Source organism: Tupaia chinensis, unplaced genomic scaffold, assembly GCF_000334495.1.
Source record: "Tupaia chinensis unplaced genomic scaffold, TupChi_1.0 Scaffold138666_1, whole genome shotgun sequence".
NCBI lineage: Eukaryota > Metazoa > Chordata > Mammalia > Scandentia > Tupaiidae > Tupaia > Tupaia belangeri.
The window spans coordinates 889,700-897,669 of record NW_006198558.1 but is presented as its reverse complement, the minus strand read 5'-3'; the positions used below and the strand labels follow the sequence as shown (position 1 = coordinate 897,669).

The following is a 7,970-nucleotide window of genomic DNA, read 5'->3' as shown; positions in this document are numbered from 1 at the left end:
TGGTGGAGAAACACACCCACAAAATAAAAGACCAAAAAAAAAAAAAAAAAAAAAAAAAAAAAAAAGCCTTCCATCAACACACAAACCTTGTTTGTGGTCTTTGGTGTCATCTCCCATAATAGGTAGTGGTGATCTTATTGTGATCTACTATTGTGTGACTTACAGAAATATCTGAGATTGGGTGAATCACAAAAAGTAGAGGTTTATTTGACTCAAGATTCTGGTGGCTGGAAAGCCCAACAGCAGGCAACTAGCATCAATCAAGCCAGCTACATTATAATGTTATAACATGGCCTACAGCAACAGAGAGGATGGCAGTCCCAGGCAGACTTGGGGACAGTCATCTTCCATTTATAGCAACCTGCTCTCACAAGCACTAACCTTTCTCATGAGAGCTAGGACTCACTGGGGCTCATTACACAGACTAATACACATCAGAAGAATGCCTTCATAATCTAGTAACCACTCACTGGCCTCACCTCTTAGAAGTCTCATCACCTCCCAATGCTATTACACTGAGGACCAAATTCTAAAACATAAAATTTGGGGATGCCAAACATTATCGAAACTGCAGCAGTGGTGTAACTGGAATTCAGGACCAAAGAGCTGAAATTGAAGTCTACATTCAGAATAATTCAATTCCACTAGCCTTTCACGGATACATCTCATTATACTCCATTCATTCTTAATAGTACAGAGTTTGTTTTGGCCTTTAGATTTTTTTAAAAAACCAAGTCTTAATTTTCCAGTGCTCTTCTAAGTTACCCTGAAATATATCTTATGTTTTTTGAATATAGCCCCCAAGACCAAGTACAAAACAGGGACCCTTTGAAATCACCCAATAATTGATAATGAATACAAATGAGCATTTGAAGAGTCCAAGTAAACACGGATCAATTACACTGCCTTATAGTAGACAAACAGCAAGTGAAGGAGAAAAGACAGGACTGACTCCACATCCTGATTCTAAGCACTAGATCATTACCTCTCTCTAATGAATTATGTGTGGATTTCCTGAGGTTATAATGAGAGGCAGACCTTGAAATAGCTATAAAGGGTATATACTGTATACCCTATATTTAATACATGAGAACACAAAACACAGAAAACTACACAAAAGAGGTCAAACTCCATTCCTTGCAAAGATGCTTTCTATCTCACCACCAACAAATGAATCACTAGTTGTTATATATTTTTAAACATCTGCACAGCACCACAGGGATCTATAAAGTGTGTTTTTCCCCTCTGATCTCCTTATTGTGCACATAATCACCTACATACACAATACCATGGATTTTGTACCTTTACTAAAAAGAAAAAAAAAATAGGGCATCACAGTTAGATTACCTCGAAAACAGGTTGCCTTGGTCCTATTAGAGAAAAATAAATCTCACCGTCTTGGTGACAATCTGTGCCAACTGAAACTAGAAGATAGAGATGACTCTGAGAAAAACGGGGTCTCAGACAGCGTAATTTTAACACTACCAAATAACTCAACTTTTTGCTAAAACTCACACACTTCACACAGATAGTGATTTTGCCATACATCAGCACTTTGATGTATTTTTATATGATTAATACCACAGATGCATCAGAGGCCATACCAGAGAGTCTTCCTATTCTGTGAGTTTTGTGCTTCTGTCTCAAAGTAGGGCCTCAGAGAGAAGGGGGTAGCAGCAGAGGCACTCTCAGCAACCCGAAGGCCAGAGAGTCAGCAGCCACACTGGAAATAGTTTCAAAAGATGTTGCGAATTTGGAGAAGAGATTTTTCCTATCCAGGAATATCTCTTTGCTTTAAAACATCTTGTCATTGCAAAGTATTAAGTCTCTGGGGCTGAAGCTCACAGGTATGGGAAAAGGCTCATTAATGATGATGATGTCAACTGAACTGACAATGCTTATTTACCACGAAGCAGGCATTGTCAGAGGTGTATTACATACACTACCTAGTTAGGGTCCCTAAGAACACATAGGATGGGTAATATTACCTCACATTTTACAGATGTGAAAAATCAAGGGTAAAGTAACTTGGCTAGTTCACACCACTCCTATAAAGCATAGCTACTATGACCATTACAGAGGTGCATGGTGCTATGAGGGCAAAGAAGGGGCCATGTTTGGGCAAGGCTCCAGAGAAGGATCCCTGAAGGGTGATGACTGAGTTGAGATCTATAGGAGTCACAGAAAATAACCACTGAAAGGGAAGAGGAAATTTTCCCAGGAGACAAAAGGCATTGAAAGTAGAGGGCAAGCACATACAAATGCCCTGAGAAGGGACAGCAAGGACTCTTCAAGACATTAAAAATATCCATGACATATGATCCCAGAGGGGCTCGTTTTAGATGAGCAGACAGAGAGGTAGGAAAGGGTGGGAGTGTTATAGAACACAGCAATGACCTGGGATTTTATCCTAAGAAAGATAAACAGTTATTGAAAGGACAGGGAAGCAAAGCATTAATGGCACAAAGAGGTGTGGTATTAGCTGTTAGAGATATTTCGTAGTTTTATCAACAGTACTAGGGAGAAATGTTCACCTGTTGAAACTCCGATTTTGTAAGACAAATAATAATGTGATTGAATGTATGGAAGAAAATGAAATTAAAATAAATAAATAAATAAATAATACAGAAAGAAAGAAAGAAAGAAGAAAGACCGACCGACCGACCTTCCTCTGAACCACAGTGTGAAGAATAGGTCGATGATGCAATATGGGTTGAGAAAAGTGGTTAGGAGTTTATCAGACTAACCCAGGCAGGAGCCAAGGGTGACCTTGACTTGGTGGAAATGGAGACAAATGGAAGCAGGGGTGACATGGGAAGGAGGAAGGCAGTAGGGCAGGCACTGGCTTTGCATAGAACAAACCTAACTAAACACTACACAAGGGCAGTTTGTCAGATTCAATGCAGACTGGCCTCTCCCTGAAATTCACTGCCTAGCCCTATATAAAACGGACTTAGAAGCCCATAAAACCAATTTTGATTAGCACCCTATACATCTAGCCAATAAAATTTAAAACTTTCATTAGATCCACTAAAACTCTTAACAACATCTTCTTAATTCCCTCTTTAAAAAGCCATCTTAGGGGCCAGCAGGTAGTACGGTGATTAAGGTGATGGACTTCCACACGGCCAACCGTGGTTTGAGTACCAGACCCAGCAGCTAGAAATTCACACCAAGAGTGTGTGTGTGTGTGTGTGTGTGTGTGTGTGTGTGTGTGTGTGTGGTGTGTGGTGTGTGTACATGCCCAAAATCCCAGAGGAAAATGGAGAAAGTAATGAGGCATGGTCATTGCCCCTGGGGGGATGATTTCTCACTTTCCCTCTCACTGTCTCTCTGTCTATCTGGCAAGTGCATGCATCCTATCGTAAAAACCTAATTAAAAAAAAAAAAGTTATTTTAAGTGGTCTAAATATAATTATCTGGTAATAATGAATATATTTCCAATTAAATTATCATTTTATATATTGTCATCTTAACTATGCTTAAGTCTGAGACCTACCAGGGAAAGAATTTACTTCATTTACGAGAGTTGGACTAGACTCAGTCCCCCTGGCACAAATAAAGCAGAATTAACCACTACAATGTGAAACAGGATTACCCAGGCTCCATGGCTGGGGTTCTCATTTCCTCTGATATATTCCACTGCCTACTTGTATGTGCACATTTATGTCTGAGTATGTATGTGTATGAATGCATGTATACATGAATAGAAGTGTCTATAAAATATTAATTCTTGGGACCAGCAGATGGTGTAGCAGTTACATCGCTGGACTCCCATATGGCTGACCACAGTTCAAGTCCCAGACCTGAACTTGAAACTCACACCAGGCACATGTGTGTGCATGCCTAAGATCCCAGGAGGAGAATAAATGAGAAGGTATTGTGGTGTGGCTATCCCCCTAGGGATTTCTCACTTTACTTCTCTCTGTCTCTCTCTGTCTCTCTCACAAGGGTGTGTGAGCCCTTCTTTGTTATCTTAATCACCTAAATATTCTTCTGGAATCTCTTTGTCAGAATAGAGCCTGAAACCCCTAAATGTTACAGGCAAATATTCCTCAGAGAGATGAAAGAGGAAACTTTGATCAGTATAAATGATTCATGGGGAAGATACATAGCGGATCTTTCATTTTCTCCAACAACCATGGGAGTTCTGATGGAGGGCGCACTGAAATCATAAAGTGATCAAAAAGATGAGCAGTAGCTGAAGTGGTGTATCTGGACACCCAGCATTCTTACATCACGACGTTGCTCAAAACCTTGCTCCAGAAGGGGACACCTCGTACCTAGTTGATAGCTGCTGGTTCAAACAGTGGGGAAAAGTATGTTGGCTTTGACACCTGGAACAAATATCAAATGGGAGATCAAAATGTATATCCTAGATCCAGTGATAACTCTGGACTTCTCAGAGTTATCACCACCTTCTCAAAGCTTGTGATGCCCAGTCACTCAAGGAACATCTTATTTATGAACTGGATTATATACTATTGCCAACCGAGGGCTGGAATAAGCTTGTCGGCCGGTACACACTGATGGAAAGTCAGGAGCCAATAGTGTGGAAAGTGGCTGAACAGGGTATGTCTGTAAAGCATTTCAAGGTAGAGGTCTATCTCACAGAATTGAAGCTCTGTGAAAATGGAAACATGAACAATGTAACTCAAAGATTTAGCCAAGCTGACACAATAGATACAATTGAAAAAGAAATAAGAAAATATTTAGCATTCCAGATGAAAAGGAGACCCGATTGTGGAACAAATACATGAGTAATACATTTGAAACACTGAATAAACCAGACAGCACCATTCAGGTTTCTGGTTTATACCAAGACAGGTGTTAGTGATAGAACAGAAAAATGAAGACAGAATGTGGCCAAGGGGTCCTTCTGCTCCAAAGTCCCCAGGTGCATTCAATTTTTTAACTTTACCAAAGATCTCTCCTTCATCTCTATCAAATAATTTTAACAACATCAACAACAGAAATGTGAAAAACTCAAATTATTGTCTCCCATCATCTACTGCTTATGAGAACTATGATTATTTAGAACCTGGAAGAAACAATGAGCAACCAGGTCCTTATGGCCTGAATAACTTGGGAAATACCTGTCTCATGAACTCAGCTCTTAAGTGTTTGAGCAACATACTTCCACTTACTGAATATTCCCTCAATGATAAATATCAAGAAGAAATGAATTTTAACAATTCTTAAGACATCCAGGAGACAAATAGAGAGGCAAGGCATTTATTGGACAAAGAAATGGATTATCTACTGAAGATAACTTTCTAGTATGGTAAACTGGACTGGTGAGAAATGTACATGTTAGAATATTCACTTTGTAAGCTAAGTAACATTACTGAATTTATAAAATAAATAGAAATAAAAAGAAAAAAAGAAAAAAGAAATAGAGGTGAAATAGCTAAATCTTATGCCAGACTCATCAAACAAATGTGGTCTGAAACATTTACCTACGTCACCCCCAAAAGCCTTTAAGACACAGGAAGGTGATTTTGTACCTCGGTTCTCTGGTTATCAGCAGCAGGACTGTCAAGAACTATTAGCTTTTCTATTAGATGGGCTACATGAGGATTTGAACAGAATTAGGAAAAAAACATATATACAACTAAAAGATGCTGAGGTAAGTCCACACAAGATAGTTGCTGAAGGAGCTTGGAAAAATTGTTTTAAAAGAAATAATTCTATCATAGTAGATATATGCCATGGCCTTTTCAAATCAACTTTAGTTTTTCCTGAGTGTGCTAAGATTAAGAGAAAAAAAATAAAAAAGGCAGAGGTGAAATTATCTCTATTTAGCAAACGACGTGATTATAGACATAAAAAATTATATCTATAAAAAAATTCCTGGAAGTAATAGATTTCAATAATATTCGATCCTTTTTGTTACTTGACACTTACATTGCCCATGAAAAAAGAACATACCTTGGAAGTTGATTCAGTTAGAATGGACCCACTTACCAAATCTATGCAGTACAAAGTGGTTGTCCCCAAAATTGGAAACATACTAGAACTTTGTACAGTAGTGTCTGCTTTATCAGGAGTACCCACAGATAATATGATAGTCACTGATATATACAATCATAGATTTCACAGAATATTTGCTATGGATGAAATAGTAGTATAATGGAATAATATAATAATCAATATCAATAGGACAGAAGATACAGAGCATGTGATTAGTCCTGTTTGCCTAAGAGAAAATTTTAGGCCCTTAAGTTATACCCACCCTACTGGTTCTTCACTTTTCGGTCAGTCTTTTCTTATGGCTGTACCACAAAACAATACTGAAGATAAACTTTATAATCTTCTGCTTTTGAGAATGTGCCATTATGTCAAAATATCTACTGATACTGAAGAAACTGAAGGATCCCTACACTGCTGAAAGGAAGAAAATATTAATGGAAATGGCCCAAATGGCATACATAAAGAAGTCTCACCAAGTGAAATGGAAACAGATGACCCAGATGATGAATCCAGCCAGGACCAAGAACTTCCCTCAGATAATGAAAACAGTCAGTCTGAAGATTCAGTTGGTGGATTTAGCATAATGGCTATGTCACTGGACTCCCATGTAGTCAACCATGGTTTGAGTCCCAGACCCAGTGACTTAAACTCACGCCAGGTGCTTGTGCATGCGTGCCCAAGATCCTGAGAGGAGAATGGAGGAGAAGGGATTGCAGCGTGGCCATCCCCCCTGGGAGTGATTTCTAGCTTTATGTCTCTTTCTGTCTCTGTCTTCCCAGCGAGTGCATGCACCCTATAGCAAAAACCTCTCAAAAAAAAAAAAAAATAGATTCAGTTGGTTGAGATAATGATTCTGAAAATGGATTATGTACTGAGGAAACTTGCAAAGGTCAACTCACAGGACACAGAAAAGAATTGTTTACCTTCCAGTTCAACAACTTAGGCAATACTGATATCAACTACATCAAGATGATACCAGGCATATAAGATTTGGTTATAGGCAGCTTAGGCTAGATCAAAGATCTTTTCTTGCTTTGGATTGGGATCCTGATTTAAAAAAAAAAAAGATATTTCAATGAAAATGCTGCTGAGAATTTTGAAAAACATGAAAGTGTGAAATATAAACCTCCTAAAAACCCTTCATCAAATTAAAAGATTGCATTGAGCTTTTTACAACAAAGGAAAAGCTAGGTGCTGAAGATCCCTACCACTGCCCAAATTGTGAAGAACATCAATGAGCCACAAAGAGATTAGATCTGTGGTCCCTGCCTCCATTATTTGTGGTGCACCTCAAGAGATTTTCTTACAGTCGATACATGAGAGACAAGTTTAATACCTTAGTAGGTCTTCCTACCAATGACTTAGATATGTCAGAATTTCTAATTAATCCAAATGCAGGCCCTTGTCACTATAATTTGATCACTGTTACCACTATGGAGGTATGGGAGGAAGACATTATACTACTTTTGCAAAAAGTAAAGATAACGGGAAATGGTCCTATTTTGATGACAGTAGGGTCTCCATTGCATCTGAAGACCAGATGTGTCCAAAGCAGCGTATGTACTCTTCCACCAGAGACAAGACACTTTCAGTGGAACTGGCTTTTTTCCTCTTGACCAAAAAACTAAAAGTGCTTCAGCTACCACAGGTATCCCATTAGAAAGTGATGGAGATAGCATGATATTGACAATGATATAGAAAACAAAAATTGTATCCACACTAACTAATGAAAGTCCTAGAAGCCATAAAAAGAGACTTTCCTGCTGGTGGTATCTATGGAAATGATGAAGTTACCTACTACATGAAAACAAAAGTCTGAGATGAGGAGTTTCATATAACCAAATGTAGATCCTTCATTAGATTTTAATTTGTACAGTACTTGAAGTGAAACACAATGAAAACTTTAAAAGAAATGGCCTCTTAATGCATTTACAGTCTTGTATTTACAAGCTATTTATTTATGAAATCACAAATAAATCCCTTTTAAGTTTAAAAAA

General features: G+C 38.4%; 1 pseudogene; it reads left to right on the top strand.

Annotated features, from left to right (window-relative positions):
* The first annotated feature begins 4,338 nt into the window (after nucleotides 1–4,338).
* Nucleotides 4,339–7,762, top strand: LOC102489030 (ubiquitin carboxyl-terminal hydrolase 15-like; annotated as a pseudogene).
* The last annotated feature ends 208 nt before the right edge of the window (nucleotides 7,763–7,970 follow it).